Source organism: Tympanuchus pallidicinctus, unplaced genomic scaffold, assembly GCF_026119805.1.
Source record: "Tympanuchus pallidicinctus isolate F22 unplaced genomic scaffold, pur_lepc_1.0 scaffold26, whole genome shotgun sequence".
Lineage (NCBI taxonomy): Eukaryota > Metazoa > Chordata > Aves > Galliformes > Phasianidae > Tympanuchus > Tympanuchus pallidicinctus.
In genome coordinates, this window is record NW_026294743.1 from 7,828,842 (window position 1) to 7,853,883 (window position 25,042).

The 25,042-nt window shown below is 36.0% G+C and overlaps 1 long non-coding RNA gene across 2 annotated transcripts in view; it reads right to left on the bottom strand.

The window, feature by feature from the left end:
- The window catches only part of LOC128084279 (uncharacterized), a 143,085-nt gene that overhangs the window by 14,479 nt on the left and 103,564 nt on the right, over positions 1-25,042 (bottom strand). Inside the window, exon 2 of one of the 2 annotated variants that reach the window (XR_008208427.1) lies at positions 11,556-11,661. The exons of the other annotated variant lie outside the window; for it this stretch is intronic. This is a non-coding gene — a long non-coding RNA (uncharacterized LOC128084279). The remainder of the gene's footprint in view (positions 1-11,555; positions 11,662-25,042) is intronic. 2 annotated transcript variants of the gene reach the window in all.

The following is a 25,042-nucleotide window of genomic DNA, read 5'->3' on the forward strand; positions in this document are numbered from 1 at the left end:
TGCCTTGGCAGCATATCCTTTACCTTCAAAAGCAGACAGATTGTTAAGCTCTTGATTATTCTTCCTCAAAAAGAAAACATGAAAAGGAGTTTATTTAGCTTTTTAATATTGCAGTTGTATTGAAGGTACAGTTATTGCTGAACAGTATTGAAAACAATTTTTCATCTTGAAGTCTGAACGGAGGAATCAATGCATCCTACAACATCCGATTATCTGTTGAGATAAGGGCATGCATCACTATATCCCTCTCTTACTGAAAAGGGCATCGGGATGCTCTAGGCTGGACTGCTAAGCAGGGCAGTCAGAGACATGAGTCAAATACCACCCCACAATCTAGTGTCACCAAACAGAGGGACTGAGTGAAGGATTTAAAAACAGGGGAGTGCAAAGGGAGGTGATATACAGTGTTTATGTTTGAGCTCAAAGACATACTGCCTTTCCTAAAATACTATTCTTTTCAAAAAGAGAAGCAATCTGATTTTGGGAATCCTTCTGAAGAGGGAGAGCAATATTGTAAACTGTGGAGTCTGTAAGCTACGTTATTTCACAGAAGCAGCAGACATGTTAATTACCACTGAATGAAAATAACATTAAAAAATAAACCACAGAAAACTTGAAGTGCAGGCTCTGGGACTGAAAATGACAAGATTCTATTTGTGTACCAAATTATGTTTTTGGTTGGGTTTTTTTTCTTTCCTACATGCAAGTTTCATTTTACTGTGGATGCCATTTTCTTCCTTTTTAGGGTCTCGCACACATCACTATATTAAATTATGGGAGCTCTGAAGAATAATAACACCCACATGAGAAAGAACAGAACTTGTCTGCAAAACCAGAATTCTGCAGTAAAAAAAATTATTAGAGACTAAATGGCTTTTCAGGATTTTGTTTCAATACAACATTGACCATTCCAGAGCACAGTGATACAACTGTGGCTCAAACAAAAAAAAACAAAACAACACAAAGCCATCATTCACCTTGCCACACAATCTGGCCATACACCGAGGTGGCTTCAAAAGTAATGCCTCCTATTTATTTCCACAGAAACTACAACAGATACAAAGAGCAGAACAGCACTGTTTGATAAAGCAAATTGTCAGCTACAGAACACTATTTTTTCAATATAGTTACCACTATCATAATGGCATCTATTTTCACCAGGGGTGAACATAAGCCTGCATACTATGCTCATCAAAATTGGCCCCAGTGGAGGTAATCCACAGTCACCACTGCTGAAAAACACCACCCACTGCTTCTCTGTGCTCACATTCACTCTTCCATCTCCAGAAGCATTCAGCAAGTGTTAATGAATATCTATGGTTGCCATATTTTCCACATGGAGGAATTCCATGACACACCTTTGCTTCATACACACTTCCATGTCAGGTGCCATTTGGTCAGACTGCCCCTCTGCTGCTATCTGTCACATGGCAACAAAACACAAAAGAAAGTTGGTGGGAAGGTTCAGGCTCTACTGCCATACCAACATCATGGGACAATACAATAAGGTAGGAGATAGTACTTTTGGACCAGTCTTCGTAATAAATTTATCAAGAAGTGAAGAAATTAAGCTGACATTGCTGTCCATAGGATTACAAATAGCCTGGTGAAACAGAAATCAGAAAGACAGTAAGATCCTGAAATAACACTCATATTTCTGAGTCATTGCTCTTGATAAGGAAAAATAAATTTTGAAAAATTTCCAGTAACTTGAAGAACTCTTTTGATTACAGATAATTATTTCTCTTATGTACATACCATAAAAACAAAATGATAAATTTCTTGTAAGTTTTTCAGAAGCACATTTGGCAGCACTTCAGACATTTAACATTTGAAGTTCATTTACAGAAGGTGCTTTTAAGTGATTCATTCACACAACAAACAACTGAAAGAGTACACATTAAAAACAAACAAAGAAATACAAGAAAATAAAACAAGAACAGAAAAAATCCATCAGAAACATATGGAAATAATATATTACACCTTGAACTAGAAGTATAACAACCATGTTCCACTGAGCAAGTCATATATTTGAAGAAGCACATGCAGGAATTGTCTCCTAGAGTCAAAATAAAGACATAATTTTTAAGCAATACGAGCATTTGAATCCTGTGCTAAGTCTCTGAAGTGTGCTGGACTAAACTTCAGCAAGAATGTGACCCTTTCAAATATTTTCTTTAAAGCATGGCATAGAAATACTACAACGTCAAAACGAGATACTGAAAGTCACCATTCTTTATTACATGCTCAGCAGACATTCACTGCTTCTAAAAATATACCTAACATTTACTATGCTACAGGAAGCAAGCAGCTTTGAATTATTCTCCTTCCTCTAACACGCCACATCATTTTTTATCTCTGTTTTTTAACATGCAGGAATTACTACAGATCTAACCCCTCATTTCAAAATCCCATCTGCTTTTTAGGGAAAAAAAAAAATGCACTTTTTCTACATTCAAGCAACGATTATGGATGTCAAATGCTAACATCCAAATATAGTTTATAAAGTGCTAAACGTGTGCTACTAGTTATACAATCCAAAAGAGATTAATAATTTTGAGTGCAAGCAAGGGAGACCACGTATCATACTATAGATACAGTATTTTTGTGAACAATTGAAAAAAAACACTTACAAGCTCAGCAATAACATTTATTGTCTTACTCCATAAATATACACTAGAAGACCAAGTTTTCGTTTTTCTTCACTGTGAATCTTACACGCGTTGAGAAACTTTTCTGAGGTGGTAACCAATTAACAAAAACTATCTTCAACTTATTCTTAATGGTACTGTGATACCTACTCCCATCTGATTTGCAGCATCTCTTTCTCAGAGTCTTTGTTCATTTTTATCTCACTTGAATTCAATATAAAGCAAGAGCAGGTGTTTGTGAGGGAGGAAATATCAATGTTATTCTTGTTAAAAAGAAAAGAAAATCAGATTGAATGTTACATCAGCAGCGAAAAAAACGTCTGCTACAGATACTTTAACAGAAGTTTGACATTTTTTAAATAGATAGGAGGTTGCCAGTTGTCGCAGGTAGTGTTACAGCTGGAAAGATTACTGTGGTGGAAATGGGAAAAGAAACAAAGACAGAAAGAATGCTCACCTGTATCCAAAGATCCAGGCTCACAGGAAAGACTCCACGGAGGAGGGATCTCCAGAAAGAGATCCTTCCCCAGAGGCAGTCAGCCCTTAAATGGGGTCTACAGCTTCACCTGTGCTCCCAGGGCTGACTCAGTCCTGTCCTCAGGTGATCAATCAGTGGTTCAGGCTGTGACTCAACAGTTCCCATACACCAGTGTACTGAAATCATGACTAGGTGTGTAAATCCAACACATAAAAAAAAGAACACACAAAAGAAAAAGCTGAAGTCTCTGCTTGTTTGATGGTATCTTGCTGCGTAACAGTTCTGTAAGGAATTTTCAGTTATGAGAGGTTTGAGTGAGCGAAACGTAGGAGTTTTTGAATGAATTATTTAAATTTGCAACATTTTATTACTGTGAAGAAATTTAATTCAATTTTTGCAAGCATTCCAATACTCAGTCAAAACCAGTCCCTCAAACAGAGCAACGAATTCTGTACTGTTGTTCACTGCCTCTCCAATTACCAAGCTTCAATCCACCTCTCAAAGGAGTAAGAAACATGAAAGACTTTTCTGTGAATGACTGATTAACATGGAAAAGATCATTTCATGAAGATTATATTGTATTCCTAACAAGATCAAAAGCATGCAACGAATTATTGTTATGATAATTACCTTTGGCAGATTTTGTCTTATTGTTAAAAAGCAATAATAAGGTACACCTTAAGAGGCAGAATAATTACACTTAACTGCTGTAATTAATAAGTTAATTCTCAAGCAAAAATTATTCATATGGTAGGAATTATGTAACTGCTGTCATTTAAATTCTTACTGTAATACCTTAATATATTTTTGAATCAAGCATTGTTAATCTTTCTAAACCTTCACTTCCAATATGTAAAAGAACAAAATCAGTTCAGGAAGAAGAGCATTTCATTTCTCCTTCACAGCCCTGGATTCCCTACAACTGAGTATCAAAATACATGTACGCCATGCAGTAAAAAATGAGGAAAGGAGAACAGAGGTTAATATTTGTACACTCAGCTTTTGTGACTTAAATTTGTAAGTGTCATTCTGCAATCTTTCTTCACCATCAAAGGTGTTTTGCCATCAAATTATTTTAATTTCACTACGTGATCAAAAGAGATTTCATAGAGAGATTTAGTCCTCCATTTCATCCTTAAAAAATTTGAGCCAGAATTTGCTATTTGGTAACATTGAATTTTAGTAATTGCTTTAAAGTCTGTTGGTTTTTTTGTTTGTTTGTTTTTACAAATTTCGGTAATTTGGTGTAATTTGGTAATTTTCAGTCATCTGAAAGACAAAAAAATGTCAGTAATGTTTTTAAGAAGCGTTTCTGTTTCAGAGTTTAAATCAACTCCCAGACTACCTACATTTTACCACCAGTTGTAGATGCTGTCTAAATGACACAGTACAGCTCCTTATTACACACTAAGACATTAAGGTTGATATAGTTCTGAAGATGATACACACAGCTTTTACAGTGTTACAAGTAAAATAAAACCTCAGTTTACTAGCATCCTTAACGTTTCATGATTTTGGGATTAATTGACTTTGGAAACAGTTTCCTCAAAAACTGAATACAGCAACACTTGTAGTTAGCCTTTCAGCAAGAAGAGTCTTATTCTTTCAATGAGACAAAAAGTATAATTTCTACTGTTCTCAATACTTAAGCAAATGTTCTCCAAAAGATTCTGCATTAACATTTCAACAGAGTATCTGATTAAAACAAAATACTTCTTTTAGGCTATGGAAATCAATACTATAAGAATACAACAGCTCATCAATATATATACCCTTATTCCATGCTACACACTGACGTGATTCCACATTTAGAATTGCACATAGGCTACAACTCTAGGCTCCATTTAAGAACTCAGAATTTTCTTGTGAGGGCTATACTTCCTACAAACACTTGAAAATGTGCTGGAAGTTTAGAAACAGTTGGAGATAAACACAACTAAATAGTTGCAACTTATTTTTTTTTTTAAATTAATTGAATATAAAACTGTCTGCATACTTAGACTAATGGAAATAAACGAATGTTCCCAAATTTATTTTCTAGGCATTCCCCGCATGATGCTAAGGATAAGTTGAAACTTTTAAAGCTAAAAAGATGATGTTTGATAACTGCACACTATAGTACACGTATGTAATAGGGAATTGAAAGAAATACACAAGTATTGACTGCTCTGTTACTTTTCACGGAAAACAGAGCCAGGTGCAGAAGCAAGTAAAGAGATGGATAATTCCTCAAATGCATTTTAAAGAGTTTAGATGCTACCTTTTTGTTGACATGGAAGTTGTTATCAATTGTGTTTTCCAGAATTATGTATCTGTTCCATACACCACCACAGAGCTTTAACAGCATCCTATGAAAACAAATCCTAGAGGAACTTTAGGACAAGGTATTTTCATCCAGCATCCCCCGCAAGGAGGGTCTCTTCAAGCCAGCTGTCAAGTAAAGCCCATTGGAAGACACAACTTAAATATTCAGAGAATCTAATGGGCCATAGTGAGAGGGTGAGTTCTGTCTGCTTTCTCAAAAACAGAACAAGGGCATACAAAGATACGCCTGCAAAATGCCATCTCCTTTGAAGAGATGCTCCTGTAACCTTGACAAAAATGACCTGCTAGTGTATGATGGCATCAATATACTGAACAGTGGGAAAAGAGAATACACCTGTGAGATTCATGAGAATTCAGAAAATAGCAAGCGAGGCAGATGCGTAATTGAAAGACAGTGGCCAAAGAAACCAATATTTGAGTTCTGTGAAATAGCACTCAGACAGTGACGAATTTGTCACATTCTTTCTAAACGCTAGCAAATGCTCTAGAAGAAATCTAGTCCAATAGAACAAAATTTGGGGCAGTTGATAAAGATATAGTCTTTTTTTGCCTACCTATAGTTCTGTTTCCCTCAAGTTAGAGATTAACTAAACATAGGATTTCTAAGTATTCTTCTGAGATAAAGTGAGTTTATATTTGACAATGGCAGTCACAGTTTCTTCTGTGCCATTCAAGATCACGGAACCGATCCTCCTGAAAGCCCGACTAAGGTAAAAGGTAAATAAAAATGAGGTGATTCATGGTAATCAACACAGTCCCACCAAGGGCTCTGATGAACTAGGTGGCCTTTTATGATGGGGAGTTACAGTGCAAATACAGGCTGGGTGGAGAATGGCTTGAGAGCAGCTATGAGGAGAAGGATTTGGGAGTGTTGATTGATGAAAGACTCAACACGAGCCAGCAATGTGCGCTTGCAACCCAGAAGGCCAACCACATCCTGGGTTGCATCAAGAGAAATGTGATCAGTAGGTCGAGACAAGCGATTCTGCCCTTCTACTCTGCTCTCATGAGACTCCACCTGGAGTACTGTGTCCAGTTGTGGAGACCTTTACGTAAAAAGGACATGGATCTGTTGGAGCAGGTCCAGAAGAGGGCCACGAAGACAATCAGAGGGCTGGAGCACCTCCACAGTGGGGATGTGCTGAGAGAACTAGGACTCTTCAGCCTGGAGAAGAAAAGGATCCAGGGGGACCTGGTAGTGGCTTGCCAGTTCCTGAAGGGGACCTACAAGAAAGATGGGGAAGAACTTTTTATAAAGGCATATAGGGATAGCACGAGGGAAAATGTTATGGAAGAGGGTAGATTAAGATTAGATAATAGAAATAAATTCTTTACCATCAGGGTGGTGAGACAGTGGAACAGGCTATCCAGTGAGGATGTAGATATCCCCTCCCTGGAAGCATTCAAGGCCAGGCTGAATGGGGCTGTGAGCAACCCGGTCTAGTGGAAGGCGTCCCTGCCTACACCAGGGGGGTTGGAACTAGATGACCTTAAAGGTCCCCTCCAACCCAAACCTTCTATTATTCTATTTTACCAATGAAATTAAATATTCCATTATTAAATAAACATCTTTTTAAAATCAGAATGCCCATGTTAAAACACCAAACTTAATCTGCTTACCTTCGCAGAAGACGAGAGTGGTACTTTGTGAATAAAGCAAATATATTCAGCCATATTAGAAATAGAAAAGATTTTGGAAATACGTGAAATACATTTCTCCTTTATAAGTTTAAAAGGCCTGCTTCTTTGAACAGTGTTACCTTCTACAATAAACTAATTACGTTAATAAATGTATTTTATTGTTAATTTATGTGATGATATTAACAGATAAAAAGTTCAACCACACAAATTGTTCCCAACTTGGCTTTTTTGCAGGCAGTTACAAAAAAACCTATAGCTCATTATGCTTCACAGATTGATTTGAAACTGAAGCAGCAATTACTCCAATATTAACAAAAAAGAGTATTAATTATCCGCAAAGTCTAAACTCTGCTAAATGATTATTTTCACCATAATTATCAGGGTATACAGGCCAACAATTATCATCAAAAGCAATTAAGCACATCCCAAGACACCATAGAATCAAGGCATCACAATAAAGCTTTCAAATTATTTCTACTAGGCTCTGACCTACCTACAGGCCTGTAAGAATTTCAGGGAAGAGAAAGGTAGGCTGCCATAAACGGTCTTAAACCCATTTGTGTTTGAGAGCATAGGAAAGCTGAGATTGCATTTTATATTCAAAAACGTGAGGAGGAAAATGAAAAATGTTTCAACGTTTCAAAAATATTTCAGGAAAAAAAAAAACAACAGTTCTCTTATTTGAGAGAAACAGTGTTGCTTGAACCTTTCGCAGCATTTACCACATAATTTAACACATGCAGCATACTTAGGCATTAAGGAAATTAAAGATTTTGGCAACGGCTTTTAGATTTAGGCACACCACTCTGGTGGGTAAAGACAATCTCAACCTATTTTATCTGATAAATAAATATTTTTAAAAATCAAAACAAGAAAAGTCTTAGAAACACTTCTTTCTGTGGTATGTGCTCTGAAAGGACTCATTTGAAAGTCAAGTAAATTATATAAATGTCAAAATTATACCAGTCACTGTCATGCTTACTACAAGATCCCTGTTGCTTTTACAGCACTGAATTTCTGTGCCAGCCTCCACAGCTATCCAACCAAGTGTCCCTGTGGTTCACACACAGATCCTATCTTCACTTTACCCTACTTCAGAACATGTAGTCTGACCCTGCTGCTGCAGATGTCACTGGTTAACCTCCCAGATGGGATAACCAAATATAGCTTTTTCCTTCCAGGCTGTGCAAGTGAAACAACACAGAATATCATTACGAGAAAAGAAAAAGAAGAAAAAGAAGTTTCTCAAAATACTGGGGTTAATCTGAATGCTTCCTTTTATATTATATTGGCCCACAACATCAGAGGCAGATGTTGGTGGTATGGCAGTAGAGCTTGAACCTTCTAATTGGTATTCCATTACATGCCATTGCCATGTGACAGATGGCAGCAGAGGGGGCACTCTGTCACAATGGCATCTGACACAGGTTTATGAAGCAAAGTTGTGTCATCATTCCTCCATGTGGATGAAATGGCATCCACTGACATTCATCAATTCTTGCTGAACATTCCTGGAGACCAAAGAACGGATGTTAGCATAGTGAGACGATAGTTGTTTCAGCGACTCTACTGGTATCAATTTTGACAAGCACAGTATGCAGGCTCTTGTTCATCACTGATGAATATGTGTAGCTAGCATGCTTAAAAATAGTATTTTGTAGCTGACAATTTGCTTTATCAAATAGTGCTATTGTGCCTTTTGTATCTGTTGTAGTTTCCATGGAAACAAATAGGAGGCATTACTTTTGAAGCAATCTAACAGGTAACACAATACGTTCTGACAAGAACAATAAAAAATCTACGTATGTTTATTATGTATAAAATTATGTATAATTATCTCATCTAATGTTATGTATATACAGGTTTGCTGATCATTTGCATTACTGAGAATCAACCACACAAAAAATAAAAATGAAATATACATGTAGATAAATGTCAGAAGCCTGTCAAACATTTTTATAATCTATTCTCATCATAAAAGACTTTGAGACATGGCTTATATTCCTCTTTGCCTCAGCTAGAAGGACAATTCTGTCAGTACCTTGAAGTTACCCCTCCTAAGCCTCATTATTAACCTTAACATTCTACAATCCATTTATGTTATTTCTGCAACTGAATCCACCATTTATAGATCTGGCTTTTCGATAACAAAATCTCTATCCATACAGTAATAAGCGAGTACTTCATTTAATTTCTACTGACACGAGCAGCCATGGGAGTGCCATACAAATGTCTCAGCTCTCCTTCCAACTGTGAAAGAAATATTTCAATTCTCGATACTCAACACAAAATGATCTAGCTTCCAAACTATGATCATATCTGAATCTATCATCAATAACCAGCCCTGCTGATATAATAATTTAAAAGAAAAAAGGAAAAAAAAAAAGAGGGATAGGTGGGGTTTCTTCTTTAAAACCTTGAGAATCAATAAATAGATTCAGAGGTAAAATAAACCAGCTATTATACAATGAATGGAGTAGGTTATTAGAAATATGACAAAAGTTTCAAAATCATGAAGGGCTCTCTACAGGTGTTAATTTTGCTACTTGAATGAAATTAATAAGACTCTCCATAAAACAGCAGGAGATTCTTAGATTACAAGTAATCAGTACGAAAATTTACTGTAGAATCATGAAGCATGAAATGTTTGTGTAATGTATGCAAAGTGGTACTTTATTCTCTGCAATGAACAATTCTGAGCCCTTATAATAGAAAAATATTTAATAGCTTGAAAACTCTTGAGGTACAGTTTTTTAAAAGTTGTTGGAGTGTGATTAATTTGATTCATGGCAAACTAACAGTGAAAGAAGGACCATCTTATTTAAACATTCAATTGTAACTATTGCCAAAATAACTGTTTAAGATTATACAAAGCATACAGAGACAATTGAAAATCCAACTTGATGTCCAGAGAAGCATGTTTTAGGAGAGTAAGTTACACAAATTCGCCAGCACGCTAAACTGAGCAGCTAAACTACTTTTTCATTGTGATATTCCTGAAACAACATACGGATAAGAGCCAAGATTAACATTTGAATATGAAAAATATCAAAAGACTTCAACCACTTTAAGCAATTTATCAATTTTTAAGGAATGCTTTTTTTCAAGCTGCTTTGCAAGCAGAAGATGCTGTTTGCATAGTGTGTTGAGGTCAATAGGTACCAATGGACTTAGAGTATTTGTTGGCTGCTGCATGTATAATATATTTACTTAAATGACTACTTATCACTGTGAAATTCATGTATGTTTTATGAACCATTTCAGATGAAGAAGATCTAACACTAGGTTCCAGATAGGAAATCCTATCTCCTTGATGCTATTAAGTTCTCAGAAAATTATGCCCACCAAAAAACAACGTATGGCCCAGATTTGGTCTTTTTACAAAATTTTGCTTTGCTACAGTGCCCCTAAGAATCACGATTTTGTGCTCAGTACTTCACATTTATTATATATTGATTGCTGTAATTAACTGCTTTTGCTTTGTACTTTTGGGCTTCATTAAGTGGACTAAAAGTGTCAATACACAGCTACTGTTCAACCAGCTCACGAGCAAAATTAAATAATACTTTATTGTGACTAGTTATTAATGTTCTGTAAATGAAACAAGCAAGGGGACTGCATGGGTGAAGGAATTGGTAATAACAACATAAGATAGAGACTTTTATTTTTAGAGTAACTGCTCGGTGCAGATTAACAGTAGCTAAAACTATATAACTAAGGATGCTGAATTAGTTATGCTGCATGCGTTATGTGAAATGAGATTACTGATAGCAGTTCAGTGTCTAGGGTCTAGAGAATAAAGGCATCATCAAGTAACATATTTTGCTATGGATATTTCCATAGTACAGTACTCAAAGATATCATCTCTTTCTGTTCATGCACTGAACAGAGGGGAAAGAAAATAAACAACCCAATAACATGCTCACGTGGCATTTAAGTTGCATCTGTGTCATGTTCTGCAGGTCTGTTGTGCAGGCAACAGCAATACCATGTGGAAGTATCCACTGACAGTTCAGTAAAGCGTTCTTGGTGGGTGACCTGCCCTGTGATCACTGTAAATGTTCTGCCCATTACAGAGCTATGGCTCTGTTAAGAATTTCATTGCTACAGAACACGTTGCACTCGTCAAGTTTAAACAAGGTAGACTTGTGTTTTCAGAGTTTGGCACTGCTTAAGAATATTACATTAAAGCATATGCAAAGAAAAAGGCTATCTTTCTAAGCTAAATTGGTACATCTTTTTAGATAGTAACACAAAAAGATAAGAACCTTGCTCAGAATATGAATTAAAACCCATTTTCCCCTACATACAAAAAACGAGCTGCACGTTAACAGATGTTACCAATTCTAATATATTAGTTTTTCATCTTTTTAAACCTTTCTATACAGGTCACCAGTGAAAAAATATCATTTTGTTTCTAACATCTGATTTATTAGCTCACCTCAACTGTGGATACTCACAAACGGTTCATCAGTTGTCAGTACTGCAGGTTTTCTGTGAAGCTGCTGGCATCTTTTTGAGTATCAGTAAGATGGCAGATAATTCTTTCCCATTGTTTGTCCTTTGCTACATGCAAGGCAATTAGTCATTTACTAGCTTCCTTTCAAACTTTTGAACCTTTTCCCTTATCAAAAGACAGCGTTCAACTATAAACATCTACACGCCACTTAGTTCTGAAAAAGTTGTCTGACATATATATGTCTATACATATTTATTTTTGCCAGGGATTAGTATTTTCATATCTATTTTCTTTAAATATCATACTTAATATCCTTTTAAAATCACTTCACCTTCATATCTTGCTCCCTCCACACACACATGCACTTGTACACATACACATATAACTTATATAAATTTATTCAGACTTATATGATGCAGATTTATGGTAAAAGTTCAAGCATTTTCTCCCTTACTGGAGGCAAATGTCTCATTAATATTTTATTTTATTGTTTAGGCATATATGCTAATCTTGTGTTCTTGGCAAATGAAATTAGACCACCTTCAATTATAAATGACGATTTTAGAATTATATTTATGAAAAGATAAATAACATTGAAAGATAGTGCCAATAATTCGTAAACTATTTATATATTTTGGAATCATATTTATCTCCTATTCTCTGTAAAGACGAATGCAAGACATGAGTCATAGCCTTTTAACATATTTCCCTGGGTTATCTGAAGCTAGATCAGATGGAACACTTTATCAGAATCCTTGAAATCATGTAAACAACAAACAAGAGCATCTGCATTTTAAGTATTAAGTGCTTAAGTACCATGAAAACCTCAGCACTGGCAGATTTGCTCCAACTCCTCTGCTAACGGGTGGGCTTCATATTCTTTACCCTGAAAGCGTTCCACACAAGAGATGAATGTGAAACTTAGCTTTCATAGCTGAAGCACATATCCCAAAATGCGTTACTGTTGTTTAATTAATTCCTGAAAAAGACCACAGCAATTTCTATGCTACATTATTCATTATATTCATTAAAGAGAATATTCAGTAGCACAAACTAAAAGAGGAGATTTATACTGGATAACAGAAAATAAGTTCTTCACAGTAAGGTTTTAAAACACTGGAACAGGTTGCCCAGAGAGGTGGGAGATGCCCCATCCCTTGTGACAATTGAGGTCAGGCTGTACATGGCTCTGAGCAAGCTGATCTAGCTGTAGGCATCCCTGATTCTTGCAGGGGAGTCGGAGTAGATGGCCTCTAAAGGTCCCTTCCAAATAAAACAGTTCTATGATTCTACGAAAACATAAATAATTATATCCATTCTTGCAAAGCCATCTCTTTCAATCCCCTTGATGACATTTCAGTATCTGCAGAAGTTACATTGCTTACAAACATAAAGACAAAACTTGATGTGTTACTTTATCTTCTCATGGCCCATTGCTCTGAGATTGTTCTTTACCATTTGGCTTTTTTTTTTTTTTTTTTTTTTTGCCACATCTTCACTGAAATACTCAGACAAAAACAAATATAGATATATATAGGTTATTCTCCACATAATAAATCTCATTAATCCCAAACTGTAAAATATTCATGTTAAATGTATGCTTGGTTGTTTATACAGTTTGCAGACTAGTCGCAATTTTTCAAGTGTTTCTGTATTGGGCAACGCAAGTGCATGGATTCCTATGTTTGATTTGAGCCATATTGGGAAGTATGGAAAAGATATTCACAGCATTGTTGTACCCAAAGCTCTCTCTCTGAAAAATAAATTCAAAAATAAGAAAAAATAAAGCCTGGTAAAGTGACAAAAAGGCAGCCAAATAGAGTGCCCCTGAGAAAGATCAAGACTTTAAAGGCAACAGCAGCTAGAAGAGTATGCAGACAAAATCAGAATTGCACATATAAGGTAAGAATCAGAAAACAATTTTTATGTTGGCAGAACTGTAACATGAATTTTTCCCTCTCCTGTCCCATTCTACCAGATACCCAGGCTTTGGTGTGCATGATGCGTTCAAATTAAAAACAGCACGAGCGCTGTAAAGAGAAGAAAATAGTCCTGAGGGCTGAGTATTTTACAGGCAGACTGAGATTCCAGCCTCTAAAATCCCCGGGGCCACTTTGAAAATCTCAGCCTAAATGTTTAGATAGTATTACTATCTGCTTTTCTTTCAAACTGCAAATCCCAGTTGTTCTCAGAATTTCCCAATGAATAACACACTTATCCATGAAACATAAGCTGTGGTTAGGACAAAACCTTTACCCTGCAATCTCTCTACAGATATAATCTGTTTACCAATATACCATAGCCCTGGTACCACTCAGCTTACATCGTACACGGGAACCTCTTTACTTCAGCACCTGGGAGGCTTCAGAAACCAGTTTTGCAAATCACCTACAACAAAATGTAATGAAAAAGGCATTGTTGGCCTATTACAATTTTTTTTTTCATGTCATGTGAAAGAACGTGAGGTGATTTAAAATACAGAGCACCACAGAAAGGAAGGAAGCAGGCATTCTAGATAAAAGTACTTAAGATTAATTTAACATGCACAGGATTTCCCAATTAAAACTTTCACATTAGCACTGCATTTCAAACAGTTAATCTCCTAATGAGACATCCCAGCAATGAGAAGTGAATTGCAGGGCTGAATACAGCCCTGAGGCCAGCATCTGGAAAAGGCTGTAGTCTGTAAAGGCTGCATTTACGCTGCTGCGTCCAAGGCTGGAAAGAAAGGACTGCACTGCCACCTACTGTCAAGATGTCTTTTCCCACCAGGAGCTGCCACTAACCGTGAGACTTCGTGCTGTCACACAAAAATGTTGAGCGCTGCTGACCAAAGCACGCACCAAAGAATACGGTGTAACTTAATCATTAATGTATACAAATTTTAGATTATTTTTTAACTCTGGTAGATTTTTTTTTTCTCTCTTCATTATACAACAAAACCAAAAGAATACTGTGCTCAACAGCGTGGGAGAGCCTGTGCAGAAGCCTCTCCTTTTCCCTCACCCTCGTACCCAGATTTCCAGTGTTACACTTTTGAATCCTGGCCGAGGAAGAGAAGACCTGCAGCCATTTCAGCTAACGATACACTTACTGACTCATCCAAGAAAGGTACATTGTAGTTGACTTCTTCCCTTCCCCTGGGAGCCAAAGGCATTACCTCTGTGACATGCTTGATCAGTGAGAAGCTGGATGCAAAGAAGCCTTGCATAGCAGCCCAGGGCACTTCCGTGGAGACATGAGCTTAATTGAAAACCAAGATATACTGCGTGTTCCTCTCAGGGTCTTTTTTTGACAGCTGAATTTGCAAATCAATTAACACGTTGAGAACAGCTAACTCCTTTTCCTAGTAGACATCTCCACTACCCATTGATCAAGAAATAAATTGTCAGAAGTAGCAGGGGAAAAAAAAATAAATCTCAGAACGCAAAGAAACTTACCTAATGGTGAAATAGAGAAGACAGAACATCAGGGTAAATGAATGTCAGTCATTCCATTTGTAAATTATAGCAAACTTGAACATTTTACCTAGGATTTAAGACATGACAGCAGGTAACTGTGTGTTTTCTCTGCTCTTCCCCTTAATTTTATATGCAAAGAGCATTATAAATACACAGACAAGAGAATCTCCATCCTCATATCTATAGTTGTTTGATAACTTAAAGCCACAGACCAGTTGGAGCTGCTGCTGTGAAAATCACAGAGTTGCATGTCATCTGCAAGCACCCTGTGGGGAAAACAATCTCCAATTCAGTGTGTGTGTCAAAAGATGTCTCAGAAGACTGAAGTTGGAAGTACAAGCTCAGAGGAACATATGCCCTTCCTATATATCCATCAAAATAAGTCCAAAGCAAACAAGAAAGCTTAAATGCACTTTCTAAAGAGTAGATTTCTTTCATTTTTTTATTTTTATTTTTATTTTTTTGGTCAACAATAGATAGGACCTGATACAATCACAGAAGCAGTGATATTCACTTGTTTAATGACTGGGAAAAAAAAAAATAAAAAAATCCAGATATCCTTACACTACTGCTTCTCTGCCTTCAGGCCCTGCAGTACTCTATATTTCAAGTACAAGACAGATACTATATTTGTGTGTCTCTACTCTGTGCCTTTTTAGAGGCATAATCTGGTCATGGCACCAAAGTATTCGTATGTTTGGACCTGAGAAAAGAGTTGTTTCTTTTAAAAGGCATAGATATAGTACAACAATTCTTCAAAAAGCATTCTCACAAGAAATGCCTCCCTTCACTTGTCATTTATCACAGTAATAGTTCTGAAAAATTAATGCTTTTTGAAATTCTATTCAATTTTGTTTCACTATATTTTTTTTTTATCTTTGAATCAACTTACTTGCTGTAAGGCTTCTACTTAAAATATATTCAGAAGTTTTTCTTCGTTTGTGAGCAGCAGCAACAGAACTTATGAAAAACATCTTTTTTTTTTATTTAAATAGAATGCAATATTTGCTTCCCAATGGAAATCCTTAAAACATCTTCCTTCCAGCAACAAGCCCAAGTGAGAAATTTTGTATGGTATCTTACGTAACATTGACCAAAGAAAATTGTACTTCACCAATTTCTCATATCCACTGTGTTTAAATTCAAACTAATGAAGTTATTTCCATCAGGAATTGCAGATATTTGAGGCATCTCTACAAAAGCCCTTCAGGCAAGAAAGTGAGACTAATTACACGTTTTCACCTCTTCTTCACAAAAAAAAAAAAAACAAGACAAATACACAAAAAAAGGACAGAAACAAGTTTTAGCAAGACTAATCTTCCTTTCCACAATTTCTGCACTGGCTGTGTTGTGTGTGGACCTCAGTTTGCTATAAAGCACTGTACTTAAGACAATTGTGACGTGCTCCTGTGTTAATGAAAGGTTTTCTCAGGATTGAAGCAGAACTATAAAGGCCTGATTTTTATGACAATACAACTACATGAGCACTGGTAATCCAAAAGCATATTTCATTACTGCTGTAAATAAAAAATATTGAAAAATCTACATGAAATCTTAGTTTCAATGCACTGTATGCTTACTCTTCTTAATATCTTTCACTCCAAACTGACTCTGTTGATATCCTTTATGTAAAAAACAGCATTTGAACTGAACTTCAACTTTACAATGATCAACTCAGCCTATGAAAGGAACAATAAATTATCCCTTTCATATTATCCCTTTTTTAAAGAAAAAAACAGTGAATGTAAGAATCAATGAACCACCCCCACGCTAGGAAAAAAAAAAAAGGGGGAAAGAGAAAGAGAAAATCCTGAAGATTCTTTTGACAGATGAACAGTTTTTAACTAAAACAATATATACTCATTTTGCCTTCAAAGTACTTGTGCTTGTTTTACAAAGTAATCTATGGAGCATTACTGCTGAACCTAAGTGATCGCCAGGTCATCAGTCAAATCCTCCAATTCAGTGAATGAATACAGACTAGAATTTAACAAAGTCTGGTTGTTATATACAGTCAATAACCAGACTTGGTTTTATGATGTACAGCTATGTTCTTCTGTAACAGTTTATTTGCGTCTTCTTTGGATAAGCGTTGGTGCAAAGTATGCTGGTTAGACACAGAACGGTCATATGTTTCTGTAAGAGGTAAATAATTTCAGATTTGATACTGAGGGAGACAGTTCATTCCTGAATTGCTTTCTCCCACAGCTTTATGAAGCTGAACATGATCCATTAGTTAGGCATTCTGCTAAGGCTTTGCAGCTCACAGTCTTCATACTTGCTGCTGAATGCTGTACTAAGTGAAAGGAAGACATGATTGTTTATTAGCAATTCATGTGGCAAAAGATCTACCCAGTGAAGACGAAGTTTAATAAGCTGCAAAGTGAAAGATCTCTCAGATTTAAAAAATAAAAATACTACAGTACTTAAGAAAAAGAAGGGATTCATATGCTCTTAAAACATCTTTCTCACCTTCTGAAACAAAGCTAAGCATTTCAGAACCCACATTGCACAGCTGAATAAGGTTTTCTTAATTTGCTCAGGAGACATGCATATTGTTTTATTCCTTTATGATGGCCCATAACATTTTAGGACCCATGAAATCCCCAAGGATGACCCACCTTCCATTTTCAATGCATTAACATAACTCTATGAATTTTGCATGGGTTACACAGTATGAATACCTTTTGGAAAAACATGGACTTACAGAGTACCAAAAACTAGGATAAGCTCTTTATGTCTCATTCCTCAACCTTAAAATTGTTCTATTATCTTTGAAAGAATCAGATTAATATTAAGAAAGCTTGTCATAATTTCCTTTAGATGCATTGATCTCTTTCTTTAACAACAATTCATATGTATAAATAAAGATTAATTATGTTCAGCCATATTCTCAGATTACCAAAAGCACATGCTTTGTGAGAGTTCCAATTGTTGTGCTAAGGCCCTAATATACAACATAAATATAAAGCAGAAATAACAATTATAAGACAGTGATAAGAAATCTATTGTGAGACAAAAAACATTGTAACATGAGCATGCCATTTCACACCTGACAGTGGAAAACTGAGAGCTCAAAGTGACTTGAAAAGCCTTATATTGAAAAAGTGTATATTTATTTCAGCCTTCGCATTAAAACGTTCTTTGACTTCGCTACTGAGCTAAACAAAACTGAAAAAACTTCACATGATTTCAGTAGCATCGCTCTTTGGAGAAGCTTCTACTATGGGATAACGGAACCTAAAAGCTTCTTATGCTAGGGCTTAGAATGTCAGCTGGAAGAATTTAGTGGGGCAGAAGAGGATAGCATATATTGTGGAACACATAGACAAGGCCTATCTCTCAAGACATGCATGCAAATGAGGCTGGTTTTGCTGGCAGTAACACGTGGAACAGGTAGCAAGAGTAACACACAACACTCTACCAGGACAAACCCCTCACCCCACATTGCAGACCTCAGCCAGGCACCCACACTACCTCTTGTACCTCATTTCTTTAATTTAACATTAGAGTAAGCACAGTTAACATTAAATTATTTATTCGTTTTATTAAGATCTAAATTGCAGCGTTTTTCAGGAATGGGATAACGAAGGATATTCAAATGCATGAACTGATAAAACACAGATAATACCATCATTGCCAAGGTACTTTTAAGCAAAACTCACTGCAATTCTAAACCAGATCTAGGTCTCGGGAAACAAAGTTCAGTGTTACTAACTGCCTCATCTAAATTTGGGGGGAGTGTTCCTGCTTTCTCTCCATGCGAACACCTCAGTCCTTGCCTTGCAAAATCATGAAAACAAATATACCTTAGAATAAATCAGATCAGATTCAAGAAGTGGTAGCATAAAAACTGTCCCATATCTACACGTAGAAAGATCAGTAAGAGCCTGGACTACTAAATTCTATCGTTATTATTAACCTTATTACTAATGTTTTGAATTGATTATAATTAATTAATGTGATACTTCTATATTGTATACAGGAGCAGACATTATAGCTCTGATATCTACCTTAGCTTGTGACCTTTTTCACACCAAGAGACTGTTCCATAAAGATACATTATTTAAAAATCAAAATAGTAATTTTGCTAGTACAGCTTACAAAGGTCCTCACAGATATGTGGTATTTACTACCACTCCACTTACTTCATTAGTACAGTTTAAAAAATAACTATTTATTATAAACATAGCTGCATCAGGGGACAGAAATATGATCTCTGTATAACAGTGTGAAGGGAAGTAGCTTGTGCATAAATAGTTGCATTGCATGTATGTATCAACAGCATGGCCTTTTCTGGTCTCACACAAGTCTAAAGAACATAGGAAGTGAGAGAAAACTGTGCTTAAGATATGGCAAGAGCATGGAAGCTCTTAGTGGGAAGCAACTGACAAAGTGAATTTGATGCCTTGTCTCACTGAATTATATAAATAGTGAATTGGTTTTGCATCCTGGTTCTTTGTCTTCTTTTGGATGGGACAAAATCTTTTCTCACAATACTGCATGCACATAGCAAAATGAAAAAGTAAAACCACAATTCTCTGCATCTAACACAATTAGTGTATATTTTATATCAATGTTACTACGTAGTGACAATCATTTATTGAAAACACACTAATTTCTGAGCCTTTCTACATGCTAATTTATGTTCTTTCAGAATGTGTATTAATGCTTCTCAGTTTGAAAATTCGAGCCACCCTTGCCACCACATTAACCTTTACAACTCTTTTTAGATGGTCATCTCCTGAGAGGGATGAAATGACTGATGCTTATGCTCAGTGCTTTTCTGTTGCCTCTTTTCTTTACTTGTTCACTTGCATGCATTTACGTAGCAGCATTAGAATTAAGATCACCAACTTTCTGCTAAAATTAAGACTAACCTTAACTAGTTTCCTTTGTCTTAATGATTTCCACGTTAACTTTGCATCCTAAAATATTATAGTTTGAAAAAAAAAAATCCAGAGCACTCTATTATTTTCATGTTCTTCTTGGCAATATCAAAGACTATAGGGGTACACAGAAACAATTTCTTAATACAGCATAACAAATTTAACTTGTGCCACTAAACAATAGCAGAAGTATCATGACGTATTTGGGACTTATTAACATTACTCTGATTACAGTAGAAATAAAATGGTGTTCAAACTGCTATTCAATAGATTACTGAAATTTAGACAGCCTTAAGATAATTTATTAGCTTTAAAGCCAACAGGATACAAAAATGAAGCTAAGTAGGGAAAGACAGGATTATAGTATAGTAGGTGTCTTAGTTTCAGCTGGAACTGAATTATTTTCTTCAGAGGGTCTGGTATGTTACTATGTTTTCGTTCTAGGAGAGAAGTCATGTCAATAACACAATGATATTTACAGATGCTGTTACTCAGTGTTGTACGGAGCCAAAGGCATTCTCGGGGAAGGGCATTTCCATCAGTTCCTCAGCCTCCCTTTCTCTTTCACATTTACGTATTTCCCTAGACTAAATAGCTCAATAACACTGAATATGCTTAGAATGCCAACTGGAGAACCAAATAGTAATCAGCAAGCTCGCCCTATAATAGCCCCTTCTAGCCTGTACAAAATCCAATGGAGAGCGAAGGCTAGCCTGTGGACTATCGTGGATTTAGGAGAATGATCAAAGATGATTAACGGGAATCAATCTGCACACAATATATGCACCATATTCAGATAATACAAATTACTCCATATTAGCAAATCAATATTTGCATTCATCATGAGCTCTAAGTGTGATTGTCCCGTGCATCTCTGAAAAGGCTATACAACATTTTTATGCATTAGTAATTCATATAGCGATAAAGGCCTTCTCTAGGTATATAAATCAAAATAGATACTTATAAATATACCTTTGATTAATATAAAAACTAAACTAGACAGCATCAGATAATATGTTTTCCTAACAGCTAAAGAAAAATATCAGCACTGTATTTGTGGAAAATTTTCTTTTACTGAGCAGTGTGCTTACATTTTCTCACTGCAATCCAATCCAATTGTATACAGTGATTGACATAAATAGATCAAATGAGCAATATTTATTAGAAAATAACAACCTGATCTACGTAAATATTTTAAATTAAGAAGACCCACTTTTTAGGAAAGCTTTTTTTTTCCTTCTGTAGTTGAAACTAACAACAATATCTGACATAAAGATTCATCTGAATGGGGGGCTGTAATAAAGTGAGACATTAACTAGACTGAGAATCAGGAAATACAGGTTCTAAACTGGGTGCTGCCAGTGTGAATATATCCATTTATAGTAGGTAGATGGAAACTTAACTTTGTTTGCTAGTGGAACTGTCCTCAGATGAAAGCCATGTGATCATATGACCAGAGAGCTGAGCTTACAAGGCAGCTGAGAGCTGAAAGCAAATTCTTGCAACCTCAAGTCACTGCTTCTGTAGTTGTTCGGCTTTCAGACTGGACTTATCTCTCACCTCCTAAGGTGAATTGGGCAATTCATCTGCTCTTTTTGTTTCCCCTCCCACTTTTCATATTTTACCTACTCTGAGTAAAAGCTCTGCAGCACAATGCAGACATGATCTCAGTTGGGACTTCCAGATTCTTCTGTAATATGAACAGTAGCAATAAATCATGAGAGGATAATGGAAGTGTCAACTGAGTCCTAAGCGTAGCAGCAGAGCTGTAATGTACTGTACTATACTCGTAACACCATTCTTCAAGGAGGTCTTTTGCAGATTGTGGCTTATTCAGCTACAAAAGTAAATGTATTCATGATCATCTCCACATATTACCCAGCACTATAAACGAATCACAGTAATGCTACCTTCACTTCTCTCCAACAAGAAGATAATACTTCTTGTATATGATGCCATTCTGCATAGTTTTCGACAAACTGGAAATACTTTAATGAAGTAGTAGGATTGTGCTAGGAGCACAAGATTCATATTGAGGCAGCAGTGTACAACAAAAGAAAGCTGGAATAAGCAAGGCAATTCAATCTATATCTGCTTAGCTTTTTAGTTACTCCTAACTTTCCATTAGATATTTCCTTTAGTGCTTCTCCCATTCACCACAATCAGCACTTTCTAAGAGGTTTATGAGAAGCTGCAAGATGTGTTGGAAAAATCAGCAAATATAAGCATCACTAGCACACAGAAGAATCCCATTGCAAATGACATAATGACATGTAAGGAAATGCTTGTTTTTTACAATCTGAGATAGGCTGTTACTGATAATCACATGAATATAAGTGTGAAGAGCTTACACAAATTGTTAACATTTTCTATATCATGCTGCTCTTCATTAATGATTGCTAGTTCTGTCCATGCTGTTCTTCTTTCTATTTTGACAGGTTTGACTGATACGATGCCACGTGACTTTGTAAATCTGTCTAAATATCAAATGTTTTTCTAAAACCTCAATAAATTCTTCCATGTAACTGTTCCATTGTTGTCCTCTAATTTGTAATGTTTTTGAACTAAACACATTTACCAGTCTCGGTATCCTCTTCATAAATTAATGACAAGAAACATCTCACTACACATCAGGTTTTACGCATGAAAATCCTGAGATCTGGCCATATTTTTAATGTATGCCTTCACAAGGAAATTCAACTCATTCTCTTAGCTCCCACTACCCACTACAAAAACACCTTTCTCTCCCCTTCTACTGATTACATCTATTAGCCCTCTTGGCAGAAGACCTTCCATTTTCTGCTGCTAATAACTTTTGAATCCTGATCCGTGATTCTTGTAAGCCTGCTTCTTTGTCAGCTTTTGATCGTTCTAATTGCCTTATTATCATCTGCTTTCATACAGTGATAAAGACTTTTAATGTTTCATGTGCTACGAAAGAAGAAAAAAAAACGTGAAGAAAATCACTCTCTGTTCCTGGAATATTACCATCTCCACAGTCCATAATCATTAGGGTGAAGAATTCATTTTGGCCCTCTGTTATGTCAAAGTTCTATCCTTTCAGCGGCCCTGCTGTCTCTTTGCTATTTTGTTCGCTTCAGTGGCAAAATGAATTGATCATCGCTGTTCCTTTTGCCACCTACTTTTTCATACCCTACTTTAACATCCCAGAATAATGATTTGTACTCACTTCTTTAATTTTTTTCTACGAACTGTATGTCACATACATTTTTCTTAATATAGCTTCTTCTATCTATGCAAAGAACTGAATGATAACCAAAAAAAAAAGCTTACCACCATTATATTTTACTATATTAACATCCTTTTTTTTTCTACACAAGAATACGTTTCACAAAGCAGATTTAAAAACATGAATGAGCTGCTGCAGACTTGCCCACCATTTTGAGTTCTGTCTTTTGAAAAGTTAGCAACGACCACAAAAAATGCAGTCTCCATCAGCCATCAGCCTCTCAGATCCGCTGGTTTGGAATGCAGAAATATTTAACAGAACCTTACACCAAAATCCTCACAAAAACAAACAAACAAAAAAAAAAAAAGAACAAAACCTTTTCAGATCATCCTCCAATTATTAAATAGCTCATTTCATTAAAAACAAAACAAACAACAATGGAAAAGGAGATTTTTTTTCCCCTTCTTTATTCACAAACACCAAAACTATTCGTCCCTAAGCTTTTGCATCAGAACTCTCCAGATCCACAGTGTAACTTGTGCTCATAACAAAAGCCAAAAAAAAAGATCAGCAAGAAAGATATACTTCTGCCCAGGTAGTGTCCAAAATCCGCCCATCACTTTTTCTACCCAAAAAAACTTACAGTTGTCACTCTTGATTTTCAAAAGATACTTAAAGCACGCTTACAAAGAGAAGCCTCAAACCTAAAATTTACAATCCTACAGGACATTTACCAAACAGGCAAGACACAGAATTCCCTTTTTTTCATCTGCTAGCACGTCCCCTTCAGTGACAACTTCCCCATATTTTGGGGAATGGGACAGATGGCTAGAAAGATGAATTTTAAGGAGAGAATATGCATGCAGCACAGCCTTTTACGGCAATCTCTCTACCTTACCTTAATCAGTGAACCACAGCCCTAAAATTACCCATCACATGGAATTCCAAGCAAGTAAGTTCCAAGGCAGTAAATTACTTATTCAGAAGCACTAATCTTTGTAGACGTCCTGATAAAGCTTACAAGTTAAGAAGACACAACTTTGAACAATGAAGAAGGAAAAAGAAAGAAAATCTTACTATGGCTAGAGAGATGTACCAACTAACTGATAGAAGTGTGATGTTCTCCTGATGCCAAACATTCTGGCCCACGACCATAATCATCTCTAATTTTTCTTGATGAATTGTTCCCTAGCTGAGTGCTTCTCAACACAAAAAGGAATCATTCCTTTGTGACTAATATGCACCACGCTGTGTTTTTAAAAACCAGTAACCTCTGTAAACAAAGCCTAGCTTCTACTGCATTTCCTGCAAGAAATGAGAGCCTCATTTATCATGAATACGTGGAGGGTTTTATGATTTACACTAAAAGCAATACAAAATCTGAATGACTTGAGAACAGTCCAGTGCTTTACTTTGTCCCTTTATAAAGGCAAACTTTAATCAAGAAGAAAAAGCCATACAGGTCCAACTCGGTAATGTTTTGTCACTATCTTTTTCATGTTTAATTAAAAAAAGTATTTAGAAATAATACCTATTTTAAAAATATCAATTTTATATGTGGCCCAAGACAACTCCTCTTCACTCATTGTGGCCTAGGAAAGCCAAAAGCTTGGACACTCATTGCACTAGACTTTGAATCTGTAGAACAATCTTTAGCAAACTGGAACTGAATTGAACAGCTATCAGGTACATTTACTTGAAATTAAATGACAATATCTTGCCATTCCAGCAAATTTATTATAAGATTTCTGTTCCGATTCCAGGTACAACATCATTATTATCACATTCTATGCAATGACATAAGGAACAAAAATTCTTCAAACACTAGGTTAAATGCAGGAAATAAATACAAGGGTATGTTTCTAGTGAGACAGCTGTGGTTTTCTAAGAAAATTAAAATGTTCCTCTCTTATATCTTTAATAATAGATAGTCATGGGATCAGTTATG